At 47.1% G+C, this 16,529-nt stretch overlaps 1 protein-coding gene across 3 annotated transcripts in view; it reads right to left on the bottom strand.

Annotated features, from left to right (window-relative positions):
- add3a (adducin 3 (gamma) a) overlaps nucleotides 1–16,529 on the bottom strand; it is a 149,770-nt gene that overhangs the window by 117,069 nt on the left and 16,172 nt on the right. For all 3 annotated transcript variants that reach the window (XM_064961989.1, XM_064961974.1, XM_064961997.1), the window contains exon 2: nucleotides 1,711–1,765. The gene's annotated coding sequence lies outside the window, so the exon portion shown is untranslated. The remainder of the gene's footprint in view (nucleotides 1–1,710; nucleotides 1,766–16,529) is intronic.

The raw sequence follows: 16,529 nt of genomic DNA, 5'->3' as shown, positions 1-16,529 counted from the left end.
ATGGTGAAAGCTCTACATGCAAGCCGTCACATTCCATAAGAAAGCAATTGACTTGCCTAGTTAAAGAAAGGTTAACGACTGGTTGATTCAAAGATAAAACTACAGTGAAAACAGAGATAGCTCAGATAGCAACCTTGACAAAGTTCATAACACCCCCCCTCCTCCTCCTCCTCCTCCCCCTCCCCCTCCTCCGGTCTCGTCGGCTTAGAGCATCTTTGTTCATTCAGTTCCTACTCTGGCAGGTTGCCAAGTCCCAGGCAGACACTATATGCCCAGGCCAGACCCAGGCAGACACTATATGCCCAGGCCAGACCCAGGCCAGACCCTATATGCCCAGGCCAGACCCAGGCAGACACTATATGCCCAGACCAGTCCCAGGCTAGACCCAGGCCAGACACTATATGCCCAGGCCAGACCCAGGCCAGACCCAGGCCAGGGGGAAAACAATGCTGACGTGTCTCATTATGTGTCAAACACGTTCCCTGGATAATGTTGACAGGCCAACCTAGGCATTATCGTCATGACTAAAGCTTATTGTCATGACCTCGATACACAGTTCAGAAACTGATGAGGAGGCTCATGCCATGTAGCATAAATAGTGGTAAAGTTGTCCTCTGAAGAGGGGTGGTGCTGTTAGGACCATAAACAACACGACAGGTCGGTACGTCAAGGAAAACGTCTAGACCAGACTGAGCCGGCGAAAGATGATGAGGAGATGAAGAAATGTTAAACAAATCAGATGACATAGGAGAGGCATGGTCAGGCACTCTTCAACCACAGACGGGGGAGGAGAGGAACAAGAGAGGAAGAGGAGAGAGAGACAGACTGTAAACTGAACATTTTAGGGAGACAAAACCAGTCACTATTTCCCATGTAGGATAACTTCCAAAAGCAGTAAAACATCTTGTGTGTGTGTGTGTGTGTGTGTGTGTGTGTGTGTGTGTAACCACAGTAAAACGTCTCGCCAGACAGGCACAGAGTGACCACCAACAGACAAATCAAAGCCATATCATTTGTTAGTTCAGCATTTCCAAAATAAGCAAGTGGCAACCCAGAGTGTCCGTTTATTTTTGAAAACGTCTGTGGTACGGTGGAGAAAGATGTCCATGCAGAATAATGCTTAGCCTACTGCACATGACGCACTTGAGACAACAGCAATGCCTTTTCATTAAAACACGTAACAGGTCTACAATGAATGTGATACATTGTGACGACCCTCCCACTCTGCATGCCGTATTCTGTCTTTGTTCTTGTTTCCTTATTAGGATGCCGGTGGGCGGAGTTGGGGAGGGTCATCAGCTACATGGGAAACACCTGGGCCAGGTGTGTCCCAGGATAAATAGACCTCTTCCACATTCATGGAGGAGACTCTCTCCATGCAGACACCTTTGTAGATTGTGTTGTGGTTCTTGGTGGCCTTTTGTTTGTTTGCATTGGCACCTTTCAACACCCTGCATTATCACATTCATGCATGCAAAACACTCACTTACACTACTGATTACACACACCGTTGTATATTTTCCTTAGTTACTTTGGTTAATAAATATATATTTTGTTACTCCTTATCTCCACGTTGTCTCCCTTTGTTACGGGCTTTGAGCCGGTTCGTGACAACATGAACTGGGGTTGTTGATACAACCCACTGGTGCTGCTACACAATAAGTCAGCGGAAGAGTGATGTTTATGCATGTAAATAAATATATATCTCACCTCTCTGGAGAGATGACTTCCTCGTCCGGTCAAATCCTTAACTCCGTTTCCTCACCTGGAGAAAACACAAAACAGACAGACTTATGCATCTCCTGTCTTACCGACTTAAAAATCTCACCAACCAGAAAGCTTTTTAACGTGTCTGGAGCAAAGCACTTTAAAACAGCAGACTTCTTAATAATTAGACACAGAGACGTATCTATTTGGTTTAAAACACAACTCTGCTATTACAATACATGCTTCTGAGGCCTGGTCTGCATAGATAGACAGAATGAGTCCCAAGTGACACCCTATTCTCTGTTATAGTGCACTATTTCTGACCAGACCCTTATAGGCCCTGGTCAAAAGAGGTGCATAGGGTGCATTTGGGACTCACTCATTACACATCAGTCATCGTAACGACATCCTTCACCTACACATCGTTGACTCAAACACCAACGTCCTACGTCCTGTGTGGCTCAGTCGGTAGAGCATGGCGCTTGCAACGCCAAGCGTCGTGGGTTCGATTCCCGCTGGGACCACCCATATGTGAAAGTAGTGGCCCCAGCCGACTTGTAAGTCGCTTTGGACAAAAGCGTCTGCTAAATGGGATATATAAAAGGACGGGTATAAAGCAAACAGACACAATAATCCCATTCTATTTCACAGCACAACCTCTCATTTAGCTGGTGGTCAGGGGCCCAGTGTACAGGGTGTGTAATCTCTCATTTAGCTGGTGGTCAGGGGCCCAGTGTGTGTAATCTCTCATTTAGCTGGTGGTCAGGGGCCCAGTGTGTGTAATCTCTCATTTAGCTGGTGGTCAGGGGCCCAGTGTACAGGGTGTGTAATCTCTCATTTAGCTGGTGGCCAGGGGCCCAGTATACAGGGTGTGTAACCTCTCATTTAGCTGGTGGCCAGGGGCCCAGTGTACAGGGTGTGAAGGCTCTCATTTAGCTGGTGGTCAGGGGCCCAGTGTGTGTAACCTCTCATTTAGCTGGTGGCCAGGGGCCCAGTGTGTGTAACCTCTCATTTAGCTGGTGGCCAGGGGCCCAGTGTACAGGGTGTGTAACCTCTCATTTAGCTGGTGGTCAGGGGCCCAGTGTACAGGGTGTGAAGGCTCTCATTTAGCTGGTGGTCAGGGGCCCAGTGTGTGTAACCTCTCATTTAGCTGGTGGCCAGGGGCCCAGTATACAGGGTGTGTAACCTCTCATTTAGCTGGTGGTCAGGGGCCCAGTGTACAGGGTGTGTAACCTCTCATTTAGCTGGTGGTCAGGGGCCCAGTGTGTGTAACCTCTCATTTAGCTGGTGGCCAGGGGCCCAGTGTACATGGTGTGTAACCTCTCATTTAGCTGGTGGCCAGGGGCCCAGTGTGTGTAACCTCTCATTTAGCTGGTGGTCAGGGGCCCAGTGTGTGTAACCTCTCATTTAGCTGGTGGCCAGGGGCCCAGTGTGTGTAACCTCTCATTTAGCTGGTGGCCAGGGGCCCAGTGTACAGGGTGTGTAACCTCTCATTTAGCTGGTGGCCAGGGGCCCAGTGTGTGTAACCTCTCATTTAGCTGGTGGTCAGGGGCCCAGTGTGTGTAACCTCTCATTTAGCTGGTGGCCAGGGGCCCAGTGTACAGGGTGTGTAACCTCTCATTTAGCTGGTGGCCAGGGGCCCAGTGTGTGTAACCTCTCATTTAGCTGGTGGCCAGGGGCCCAGTGTACAGGGTGTGTAACCTCTCATTTAGCTGGTGGCCAGGGGCCCAGTGTACAGGGTGTGTAACCTCTCATTTAGCTGGTGGCCAGGGGCCCAGTGTACAGGGTGTGTAACCTCTCATTTAGCTGGTGGCCAGGGGCCCAGTGTACAGGGTGTGTAACCTCTCATTTAGCTGGTGGCCAGGGGCCCAGTGTACAGGGTGTGTAACCTCTCATTTAGCTGGTGGTCAGGGGCCCAGTGTACATGGTGTGTAACCTCTCATTTAGCTGGTGGCCAGGGGCCCAGTGTGTGTAACCTCTCATTTAGCTGGTGGTCAGGGGCCCAGTGTGTGTAACCTCTCATTTAGCTGGTGGCCAGGGGCCCAGTGTGTGTAACCTCTCATTTAGCTGGTGGCCAGGGGCCCAGTGTACAGGGTGTGTAACCTCTCATTTAGCTGGTGGCCAGGGGCCCAGTGTGTGTAACCTCTCATTTAGCTGGTGGTCAGGGGCCCAGTGTACATGGTGTGTAACCTCTCATTTAGCTGGTGGCCAGGGGCCCAGTGTGTGTAACCTCTCATTTAGCTGGTGGTCAGGGGCCCAGTGTGTGTAACCTCTCATTTAGCTGGTGGCCAGGGGCCCAGTGTGTGTAACCTCTCATTTAGCTGGTGGCCAGGGGCCCAGTGTACAGGGTGTGTAACCTCTCATTTAGCTGGTGGCCAGGGGCCCAGTGTGTGTAACCTCTCATTTAGCTGGTGGTCAGGGGCCCAGTGTGTGTAACCTCTCATTTAGCTGGTGGCCAGGGGCCCAGTGTACAGGGTGTGTAACCTCTCATTTAGCTGGTGGCCAGGGGCCCAGTGTGTGTAACCTCTCATTTAGCTGGTGGCCAGGGGCCCAGTGTACAGGGTGTGTAACCTCTCATTTAGCTGGTGGCCAGGGGCCCAGTGTACAGGGTGTGTAACCTCTCATTTAGCTGGTGGCCAGGGGCCCAGTGCAGGTGGCCTCTCATTTAGCTGGTGGCCAGCCCAGTGTACAGGGTGTGTAACCTCTCATTTAGCTGGTGGCCAGGGGCCCAGTGTACAGGGTGTGTAACCTCTCATTTAGCTGGTGGCCAGGGGCCCAGTGTACAGGGTGTGTAACCTCTCATTTAGCTGGTGGCCAGGGGCCCAGTGTACAGGGTGTGTAACCTCTCATTTAGCTGGTGGCCAGGGGCCCAGTGTACAGGGTGTGTAACCTCTCATTTCGCTGGTGGCCAGGGGCCCAGTGTACAGGGTGTGTAACCTCTCATACAACAGTGATTGGGAGGGGAGTTTAGAGGAATGCTGTCAAAGTGTAAACATCTTTTCACTTCCCAAGTTCTTAGGGTCAGGAGTGTCCCCTCTCTTCTCATGCTCTCTGTCTGCACGTTATGAACTCTGATGGGGAACCAAGTGCAGCTAGACCCCACGGACACCCCTGGGTCAACGATGTCAGAGCCTCAGAGCTATGGGGAGTGTGCGCACATATGTGTGTCTGTGTTTTAACATTCATCATAGCACTCAGCAGGTAGTGATTTCCACTATAGCTGGTGGCCAATGGCCCAGTGTACAGGGTGTGGAACCAGGTGCCCCTACCAGACCAATTCAAATATTATTTCAGGTATTTTTCAATACATGTTAAAAATAACTATACAGATAACTTTCTTAGGAAAAAAACAAATAGTTGAATATTGGAATGTGTTTGTTTACACTTGGAAAGTATATGAAAATACTCAAATATACTGACTCAAATACACTCCCATGCATTTATCCTAGGTATATGGAAATATTTTCAAATACAATTTGGCCGACTATTTATTTTTTGTTTTTACAAACGACCATTAAAATACTGAAGTAAAACTACATGTTTTGGGCTATGTATTTGGATATACTCAAATATACAGAAAACAAAAAGTATTTAAATAACACACCCAGGTGTGGCCCCTACACACACACAGGGCGGTGGCAGGGGGAGCTTGACCTGCCCGTGATAGCCTTCTCTGTCCTCTGAACAAACACCAGCTGTGTCAACACCAGAGTAGAGTACAACCTATCATTAGTAGAGAATCAATGTCATGGGTAGAGGATTGTTGCTAAGGGAAATAGAGTCTCATACACATACTAGCATAAGGATTGTCGTTAGTCGTCGTAGAGCATAGTCGTAGAGTGTTGTCGTAGCTCTACTTGAGCAATGAGCATCTACCGATTCTAACTACAGATTCGATGGAGAAAGCATCAACTAGGGGTGAAACGGTACGTGGATTCGTATTTAACCGTTCGGTCCACGGTGCACGGTTCGGTACGCACTGCGAACCGAACAATACATTAATCATATATTATAGCTAGGAAGATATGTCATTGTAAAAATATATATATATATATTATTGCATAAACCAATGGCGTATAAATTAACGTGGAAAAATATCCACATAGTAATAAAGTTGTCTTTAAAAAAAAAAAAAAAAAAAAGTTTAGTCTCGTAGCTGTATGCAGCTCCGCTCATCAGTTATTTAATTCCAGGAAGAACAGAGCTGAGACCGGCATAGCGGCAATTAGCTTATGAAGGAATTAACAGTTGGCTACATGCAAAGGAGCAGCATGGCGAGCCAGAACTAGAAGACGCCCCAGTGCCATTCAGGTTCTGACGTCTGGGAGCATTTCGGTTTCCCTGGAAACTATAACGGGGATTGCCAACGAGTGGTGGATATAACATCTACATGTAGGCTCTGTTCATTACCGATAGCCTGTTAGTGGTGGATATAACATCTACATGTAGGCTCTGTTCATTACCGATAGCCTGTTAGTGTGGTGGATATAACATCTACATGTAGGTTCTGTTCATTACCGATAGCCTGTTAGAGTGGTGGATATAACATCTACATGTAGGCTCTGTTCATTACCGATAGCCTGTTAGAGTGGTGGATATAACATCTACATGTAGGCTCTGTTCATTACCGATAGCCTGTTAGAGTGGTGGATATAACATCTACATGTAGGCTCTGTTCATTACCGATAGCCTGTTAGAGTGGTGGATATAACATCTACATGTAGGCTCTGTTCATTACCGATAGCCTGTTAGAGTGGTGGATATAACATCTACATGTAGGATCTGTTCATTACCGATAGCCTGTTAGAGTGGTGGATATAACATCTACATGTAGGCTCTGTTCATTACCGATAGCCTGTTAGAGTGGTGGATATAACATCTACATGTAGGCTCTGTTCATTACCGATAGCCTGTTAGAGTGGTGGATATAACATCTACATGTAGGATCTGTTCATTACCGATAGCCTGTTAGAGTGGTGGATATAACATCTACATGTAGGCTCTGTTCATTACCGATAGCCTGTTAGAGTGGTGGATATAACATCTACATGTAGGCTCTGTTCATTACCGATAGCCTGTTAGAGTGGTGGATATAACATCTACATGTAGGCTCTGTTCATTACCGATAGCCTGTTAGAGTGGTGGATATAATAACATCTACATGTAGGTTCTGTTCATTACCGATAGCCTGTTAGAGTGGTGGATATAACATCTACATGTAGGATCTGTTCATTACCGATAGCCTGTTAGAGTGGTGGATATAACATCTACATGTAGGCTCTGTTCATTACCGATAGCCTGTTAGAGTGGTGGATATAATAACATCTACATGTAGGTTCTGTTCATTACCGATAGCCTGTTAGAGTGGTGGATATAACATCTACATGCAGGTTCTGTTCATTACTGATAGCCTGTTAGAGTGGTGGATATAACATCTACATGTAGGTTCTGTTCATTGTTCATTTCACCTGACAGATGTACGTCTAGAGCTACCCTACTGCACGTCTAGAGCTACCCTACTGCACGTCTAGAGCTACCCTACTGCACGTCTAGAGCTACCCTACTGCACGTCTAGAGCTACCCTACTGTACGTCTAGAGCTACCATACTGCACGTCTAGAGCTACCATACTGCACGTCTAGAGCTACCATACTGCACGTCTAGAGCTACCCTACTGCACGTCTAGAGCTACCCTACTGCACGTCTAGAGCTACCCTACGTCTAGAGCTACCCTACGTCTAGAGCTACCCTACGTCTAGAGCTACCCTACGTCTAGAGCTACCCTACGTCTAGAGCTACCCTACGTCTAGAGCTACCCTACGTCTAGAGCTACCCTACTGTACGTCTAGAGCTACCTTACTGCACGTCTAGAGCTACCTTACTGCACGTCTAGAGCTACCATACTGCACGTCTAGAGCTACAAAGGCTCATTTCATTACAGCAGAGTGGGAGATAAAAAGCCATGTCCTTCAAACACGTCCCCCTGAGAGGAGTCACACCAGTGTAAACCTGGGGGAGGAGCTAAGGGCAGTAGTTGCAGTGTGGAAGTAGGAGAGGGATAACGTGGCGATTCCTGGGACCACTGACAACGCTGGAAATATTGTAAATGCAGTCGCACTCGCTGGACTGGGGCCACAGATAGGATGCTTTGCTCACGTTTCAAAAAGCAATGTCAGTGAATCCAGCCTCTCGCCTCCTAGCAAAGATCAGGACGGTGGTATCCTTTCAGAACAGCACAACTGCTGCACATGTTTTCAAGACAAAACAGGAGATGCTGGAGCTGCCAAACCACAAACTAATCCAAGATGTCCCTACTAGATGGAATTCAAGCCATGACATGGCTGAGAGATCCCTTGAGCAGAAAGTTGCGGTGTATTCTACACTGACTGACCTAGCCGTGAGGAAGAATGTCAAAGACAGTGAGTTTGTCTGAAAATGACATAAGACTAGCAGAGGAAGTTATCAAAGTGTGCAAACCTCTCAAAACAGTCACAACACTGAGAACATTCCATCAGTTTCCATGGTCCTGCCTGTGAAAACAATGGTCCTGGAATCAATGGTGGCATCTGATGAAGATGAACCCGCAGTAAGGGATGTCAAGGCTGCTATCAGAGTTAACCTGGAGCCACATATGCTGACCCTGGTGTCCAAGACTTCTGACACAAAAGCTTTGGACCCCCGGTTCAAGTCCCTGCTGCACCTGGATGCTGCTGAGAGTCTACAATGACTTTGTGACCAATAGGGATTGTATTTATTTTGTTAATTTGTGATTTAACAATTATAAAGTAATAATTGTAATGAGTGTCTGATATACATTTCTAACAACAAATCATATTTTTTAAAGCCACTTCAGAGACAGTAATTTTCATCTAATTTAATTCTGCAGGGTCAAGCCACAGATGCCACAGGAGCCAACCCCTCTCCAGAGACGGCAGACAGGGGTTCTCCTACACAAAACAAGTCTGCCGTGGCTGAGCTTTTTGGGGAGTTGTTCACGACCCAGGAGTAGGGAACCAGAGGGTATTCTCCACAGCGGCCGTGACACCACTGTACCGTATCGTACCCAGCAGGGACACCACTGTACCGTGTCGTACCGTGACACCACTGTACCGTGTCGTACCGTGACACCACTGTACCGTGTCGTACCGTGACACCACTGTACCGTGTCGTCCGTGACACCGTGTCGTGACACGTGTGACACCACTGTACCGTGTCGTACCGTGACACCACTGTACCGTGTCACCACTGTACCGTGACACCACTGTACCGTGTCGTACCGTGACACCACTGTACCGTGTCGTACCGTGACACCACTGTACCGTGTCGTACCGTGACACCACTGTACCGTATCGTACCGAGCCGTGAGTTTTGTGAACCATTTCACCCATAATCAAAACTCATTGTAATATTGCACAATGGCTAAACATAAGAGAATTGGTCCCAGCTCTTTGGAAAGTCCTGGGAAGTAGGCTTAGCTGTCTTTCCTTAGTGCTAGGTGCCAGCCTTGCCCAGGGAGTGAACATGAGGAACCAGCACACTTACATAAGCCCATCAAGTTGTGTTGAGCAGGCTAAATGTTTAATGATCCTACAGCCCAGTTCCACAACCCAAAACAAAGGTCTTCCCGATGAGCAGCTTCGAGATCACAGGACAGAACATCAGGTTGTGACACAAGCACTCACTCAAACAAACACACACACACACACACACACACACACTTTTTAATTAAAAACCCCAAATGAGGACATGACCTGCTTCATTTTTTTGCATCGTCACAGTTACGCAATAACATGCGATCATTAGTGTGATGTTGTCAGCCGGGCTCAGAGAGGTGCTGGCACCAAGCTTTTCTCCCCGTTGGTGGGGGATTCTCTAATGACACCGTTGGTGGGAGAAAAAGACCAGCATTGGTTCGGGGAAGAGACTTGCCTTTGTGAATGAATACAGTTCTTTGTCATTACATAATGTCATTATCACCATCATCCATATATTATATGACAATTCATGAATCAGATCAGATTGTCAAAGAACACCATTCACCGGGAGACAGACAGCGAAAGAGACAGAGAGACAGAGAGACAGAGACAGAGAGACTAGGGAGGAGGAGGTTGACCTCCCATGGCTGGTAGGATACTAAACCCTTCACTTCCATCCAGCCCTGTAGAGATACAAGGTCATTACCTCTATTTTGAGGTCAAATGCAACTTCAAAGTAGAGGTGAAATTAGATGTATTTTGCTCTCCAAGTCTAATCCCTTTGACCAGCAGAAACCAACGACCAAGGTTCTGCTCAGTATCTGTAGACACCTGACCCCAATCAACAACTAAAACAGGTGGTCTATCAACAATATTTTCTAGGAAGATGTAATATTTTCCAGGAAGATGTGTGCTATAACACAGCATGTCCAAGATCACACGAGATGCCTCGTCTCGGGAGCAGATGGTGGGAGGGGACATCACTGGAACAGCAACAGGCGGCACTAAGATGATTGACAGCTAGTAAAATCAGGCCATTTATCAAAGTCAATAATCACATGCAAGCCCTTTCATTATAGAACACCAAGACAACGCTATACTGGAGGGTCTCAAATTGTACCCTATTCCCATTGCTGTGGTCTAAAGGTTGTGCACTATATAGTGTGCCATTTGGAAACAACCCTAGACACAACCCTATAAGTAAAATTGATGACAAAAATTGTGCTGTGTCTCAATGTCTAAAATTCAATTTCAAACCAATAGCTGATATTGACTTGTATTTGGCACAATTCAAATGCATGGCAGAGGTCGAGAGAGAGCAGGAAGCTAGCTTGACTGCAGAGGCTTGGCATCATGGCCCGAGAGCCACAACTAGCCAATAAAAGTTTTTTTCCTGATAGCAGCAGTTTTGGGCGGTGCGATTCTTTGTGTCTGTGCTGCAGTCCACACTAAAAGCCCTTTAATCTGCTTACTGTTGACACAGCTTTATGGGGGCAACAACGTGTGTTTTCCTGCGTGGCAGACTCCCAGCATCATCACACATCACCATTATACCCAAATAGACAATCTGACTGACCCTCTCTCCATCTAACCACAATAACAGGTGAGAGGTCCTCTGTAAGCTCAGTTGGTGCTTGCAATGCCAGGACAGTGGGTTAGATTCCCAGGACTACCCCTACGTAAAATGTATGCATGCATGACTAAGTCGCTTTGGATAATTATATGATAGTGTCTATAGGGCTCCTATATGAGCTCTGTTTACAGTAAGAGCTCCTATAGCTCCATGTTTACAGTAAGCTCTCCTATAGTGCCATGTTTACAGTAAGATCTCCTAGAGCTCCATGATTACAGTAAGCTCTCCTATAGCTCCATGTTTACAGTAAGAGCTCCTATAGCTCCATGTTTACAGTAAGCTCTCCTATAGTGCCATGTTTACAGTAAGATCTCCTAGAGCTCCATGGTTACAGTAAGAGCTCATATAGCTCCATGGTTACAGTAAGAGCTCCTATAGCTCCATGTTTACAGTAAGCTCTCCTAGAGCTCCATGTTTACAGTAAGAGCTCCTATAGCTCCATGTTTACAGTAAGAGCTCCTATAGCGCCATGTTTACAGTAAGATCTCCTAGAGCTTCATGATGTTAAGTAACCAGGACTCCTACACTGAGAACAGTCTGTATTCTTTCAAGACAACTGACAAAGCAGTATTTCCTAATTGATGCAGGTAATCTTGGAGGTCCACAACCTCTATACTTTGATGGTGCTGAGACCCTCCATAGAGAATAGTGTTGATGGTGTTGAACCCCCTTAGGCTCTATAGAGTGTTGATGGTGCTGAACCCTCCATAGAGAATAGTGTTGATGGTGTTGACACTATAGAGAAGTGTTGATGCTGTAGTTCCCCCAAGACACATTTGGCTCTATAGAGAATAGTGTGGTGATGGTGTGGTGAACCCCCCCCGTACATTAGGCTCTATAGAGAAGTGTTGATGGTGCTGAACCCCCCCCCCGTACATTAGGCTCTATAAGAAGTGTTGATGGTGCTGAACCCCCCGTACATTAGGCTCTATAGAGAAGTGTTGATGGTCCACCCCCCCTCCCCGTACATTAGGCTCTATAGAGAAGTGTGATGGTGCTGAACCCCCCATATTAGGCTCTATAGAGAGTGTTGATGGTGTTGAACCCCCCCCGTACATTAGGCTCTATAGAGAAGTGTTGATGGTGCTGAACCCCCCCCCCTCCCCGATTAGGCTCTATAGAGAAGTGTTGATGGTGCTGAACCCCCCCCCTCCCCGTACATTAGGCTCTATAGAGAAGTGTTGATGGTGCTGAACCCCCTCCCCTCTATAGAGAAGTGTTGATGGTGCTGAACCCCCCCCCGTACATTAGGCTCTATAGAGAAGTGTTGATGGTGCTGAACCCCCTCTATAGAGAAGTGTTGATGGTGCTGAACCCCCCCCCGTACATTAGGCTCTATAGAGAAGTGTTGATGGTGCTGAACCCCCCCCCCCGTACATTAGGCTCTATAGAGAAGTGTTGATGGTGCTGAACCCCCCCCCCCGTACATTAGGCTCTATAGAGAAGTGTTGATGGTGCTGAACCCCCATTAGGCTCTATAGAGAAGTGTTGATGGTGCTGAACCCCCCATACATTAGGCTCTATAGAGAAGTGTTGATGGTGCTGAACCCCCCCCATACATTAGGCTCTATAGAGAAGTGTTGATGGTGCTGAACCCCCCCCCCAATACATTAGGCTCTATAGAGAAGTGTTGATGGTGCTGAACCCCCCCCGTACATTAGGCTCTATAGAGAAGTGTTGATGGTGCTGAACCCCCCCCCCGCGTACATTAGGCTCTATAGAGAAGTGTTGATGGTGCTGAACCCCTGAACCCCCCCCCGTACATTAGGCTCTATAGAGAAGTGTTGATGGTGCTGAACCCCCCTCCCCGTACATTAGGCTCTATAGAGAAGTGTTGATGGTGCTCCCCCCCCCCCCGTACATTAGGCTCTATAGAAAGTGTTGATGGTGCTGAACCCCCCCCCCGTACATTAGGCTCTATAGAGAAGTGTTGATGGTGCTGAACCCCCCCCCCCGTACATTAGGCTCTATAGAGAAGTGTTGATGGTGCTGAACCCCCCCCCCCCCGTACATTAGGCTCTATAGAGAAGTGTTGATGGTGCTGAACCCCCCCGTACATTAGGCTCTATAGAGAAGTGTTGATGGTGCTGAACCCCCCCCCCATACATTAGGCTCTATAGAGAAGTGTTGATGGTGCTGAACCCCCCCCCCCCCGTACATTAGGCTCTATAGAGAAGTGTTGATGGTGCTGAACCCCCTATAGATAACAGCAGTGGGAAGTGGTGGGGTCAAACATAGGTCAACATTACTGAGGGAGGATAAACACAGCTGCATATGGACACACCACTGCACAAACACACATGCAAATACTCTCCACCCTTCACTTGCCCTTAAACTCTTCTGTCCTACACTTCCTCCCTAAGTCCTAACCCCTCCTTCCTCCTCTTACTGTAAATATGAATCACATAACCCTCAAGTGATGTCCCTCATCTCTAAATCTATTCCAGAGCACAGTTCACTTCACTGAGCCAAACTGTCACTTTACAGAGCTTCACATGCACGGCAACCTTAAGGGTACAGTCCCACCCAAGCCATAGCTTACTTACCTAACCCCTTCCCTCCAGACAGTCTAAAACACACACACACCCCTCCCAACAAACACTCCTCAATCCATAAAGTACATGATAATCCAATAACGCTGCTTACTGCACAAGATACTTTGTTTGAAGCAAAACTCTGATGCTCAAACAGCATCCCTGTTAAACTGTTACCTGTGTAGCCGTATACTGGAGGAGGAGACAGTAGACCTGTGTAGCCGTATACTGGAGGAGGAGACAGTAGACCTGTGTAGCCGTATACTGGAGGAGGAGGCAGTAGACCTGTGTAGCCGTATACTGGAGGAGGAGACAGTAGACCTGTGTAGCCGTATACTGGAGGAGGAGACAGTAGACCTGTGTAGCCGTATACTGGAGGAGGAGACAGTAGACCTGTGTAGCCGTATACTGGAGGAGGAGACAGTAGACCTGTGTAGCCGTATACTGGAGGAGGAGACAGTAGACCTGTGTAGCCGTATACTGGAGGAGGGAGACAGTAGACCTGTGTAGCCGTATACTGGAGGAGGAGACAGTAGACCTGTGTAGCCGTATACTGGAGGAGGAGACAGTGGATATGGTTAGACCTGTGTGTATTTAGTCTGTCTAGTCATACTGGAGGAGTGTAGACAGTAGTCTGTCTAGTCATACCACGGGGTGTGTATACTGTGTATTTAGTCTGTCTAGTCAGACAGTGTGATCTGTGTATTTAGTCTGTCTAGTCATACCACGGAGGAGGTCTGACTAGTCATACCTGTGTACATGTGCCGTTTAGTCTGGAGGAGGAGATACCACGGGGTGTGTATTTAGTCTGTCTAGTCATACCTGTGTATTTAGTCTGTCTAGTCATATACTGGGGGAGGTCTGTCTAGTCACCACGGGGTGTGTAGAGTCTGTCTAGTCATACCACGGGGGTGTATTTAGTCTGTCTAGTCATACCACGGGGGTGTGTATTTAGTCTGTCTAGTCATACCACGGGGGTGGAGTCTGTCTAGTCATACCACGGGGTGTGTATTTAGTCTGTCTAGTCATACCACGGGGTGGTATTTAGTCTGTCTAGTCATACCTGTGTATTTAGTCTGTCTATCATACCACGGGGAGGTGTATATGTGTGTATTTAGTCTGTCTAGTCATACCTGTGTATTTAGTCTGTCTAGTCATACCACGGAGGTATTTAGTCTGTCTAGTCATACCACGGGGGTGTGTACGTGTGTATTTAGTCTGTCTAGTCATACCACGGGGGTGTGTATTTAGTCTGTCTAGTCATACCACGGGGTGTTTAGTCTGTCTAGTCATACCACGGGGTGTGTATTTAGTCTGTCTAGTCATACCACGGGGTGTGTATATGTTCTGTCTAGTCATACCACGGGGTGTGTATTTATTTAGTCTGTCTAGTCATACCACGGGGTGTGTATTTAGTCTGTCTAGTCATACCACGGGGGTGTGTGTGTAGTCTGTCTAGTCATACCACGGGGGTGTGTATTTAGTCTGTCTAGTCATACCACGGGGGTGTGTATATGTGTGTATTTAGTCTGTCTAGTCATACCACGGGGGTGTGTATATGTGTGTATTTAGTCTGTCTAGTCATACCACGGGGGTGTGTATATGTGTGTATTTAGTCTGTCTAGTCATACCACGGGGTGTGTATTTAGTATATGTGTGTATTTAGTCTGTCTAGTCATACCACGGGGTGTGTATTTAGTCTGTCTAGTCATACCACGGGGGTGTATTTAGTCTGTCTAGTCATACCACGGGGTGTGTATATGTGTGTCTAGTTTAGTCTGTCTAGTCATACCACGGGGTGTGTATTTAGTCTGTCTAGTCATACCACGGGGTGTGTATTTAGTCTGTCTAGTCATACCACGGGGTGTGTATTTAGTCTGTCTAGTCATACCACGGGGTGTGTATTTAGTCTGTCTAGTCATACCACGGGGGTGTGTATTTAGTCTGTCTAGTCATACCACGGGGTGTGTATTTAGTCTGTCTAGTCATTTGTGTATTTAGTCTGTCTAGTCATACCACGGGGGTGTGTATATGTGTGTATTTAGTCTGTCTAGTCATACCACGGGGTGTGTATTTAGTCTGTCTAGTCATACCACGGGGTGTGTATATGTGTGTATTTAGTCTGTCTAGTCATACCACGGGGTGTGTATTTAGTCTGTCTAGTCATACCACGGGGTGTGTATTTATTTAGTCTGTCTAGTCATACCACGGGGTGTGTATATGTGTGTATTTAGTCTGTCTAGTCATACCACGGGGGTGTGTATATGTGTGTATTTAGTCTGTCTAGTCATACCACGGGGTGTGTATATGTGTGTATTTAGTCTGTCTAGTCATACCACGGGGTGTGTATATGTGTGTATTTAGTCTGTCTAGTCATACCACGGGGTGTGTATTTAGTCTGTCTAGTCATACCACGGGGGTGTGTGTGTATTTAGTCTGTCTAGTCATACCACGGGGTGTGTATATGTGTGTATTTAGTCTGTCTAGTCATACCACGGGGTGTGTATATGTGTGTATTTAGTCTGTCTAGTCATACCACGGGGTGTGTATATGTGTGTATTTAGTCTGTCTAGTCATACCACGGGGTGTATATGTGTGTATTTAGTCTGTCTAGTCATACCACGTATTTAGTCTGTCTAGTCATACCACGGGGTGTGTGTGTATATGTGTGTATTTAGTCTGTCTAGTCATACCACGGGGTGTGTATATGTGTGTATTTAGTCTGTCTAGTCATACCACGGGGGTGTGTATATGTGTGTATTTAGTCTGTCTAGTCATACCACGGGGTGTGTATATGTGTGTATTTAGTCTGTCTAGTCATACCACGTGTGTATTTAGTCTGTCTAGTCATACCACGGGGTGTGTGTATTTATTTAGTCTGTCTAGTCATACCACGGGGTGTGTATATGTGTGTATTTAGTCTGTCTAGTCATACCACGGGGTGTGTATATGTGTGTATTTAGTCTGTCTAGTCATACCACGGGGGTGTGTATATGTGTGTATTTAGTCTGTCTAGTCATACCACGGGGGTGTGTATATGTGTGTATTTAGTCTGTCTAGTCATACCACGGAGGTGTGTAAGGATGCTGGGTAGGAAGACTTCTGTAAAAGAACATCATATTGCATCATTGCATGGAGTCATGAGGCATCATCTGCATACTCCTGTCAGTAACACTTTACC

This window comes from Oncorhynchus masou, chromosome 5 (genome assembly GCF_036934945.1).
Source record: "Oncorhynchus masou masou isolate Uvic2021 chromosome 5, UVic_Omas_1.1, whole genome shotgun sequence".
Lineage (NCBI taxonomy): Eukaryota > Metazoa > Chordata > Actinopteri > Salmoniformes > Salmonidae > Oncorhynchus > Oncorhynchus masou.
This window is presented reverse-complemented; position numbering and strand designations above follow the sequence as displayed.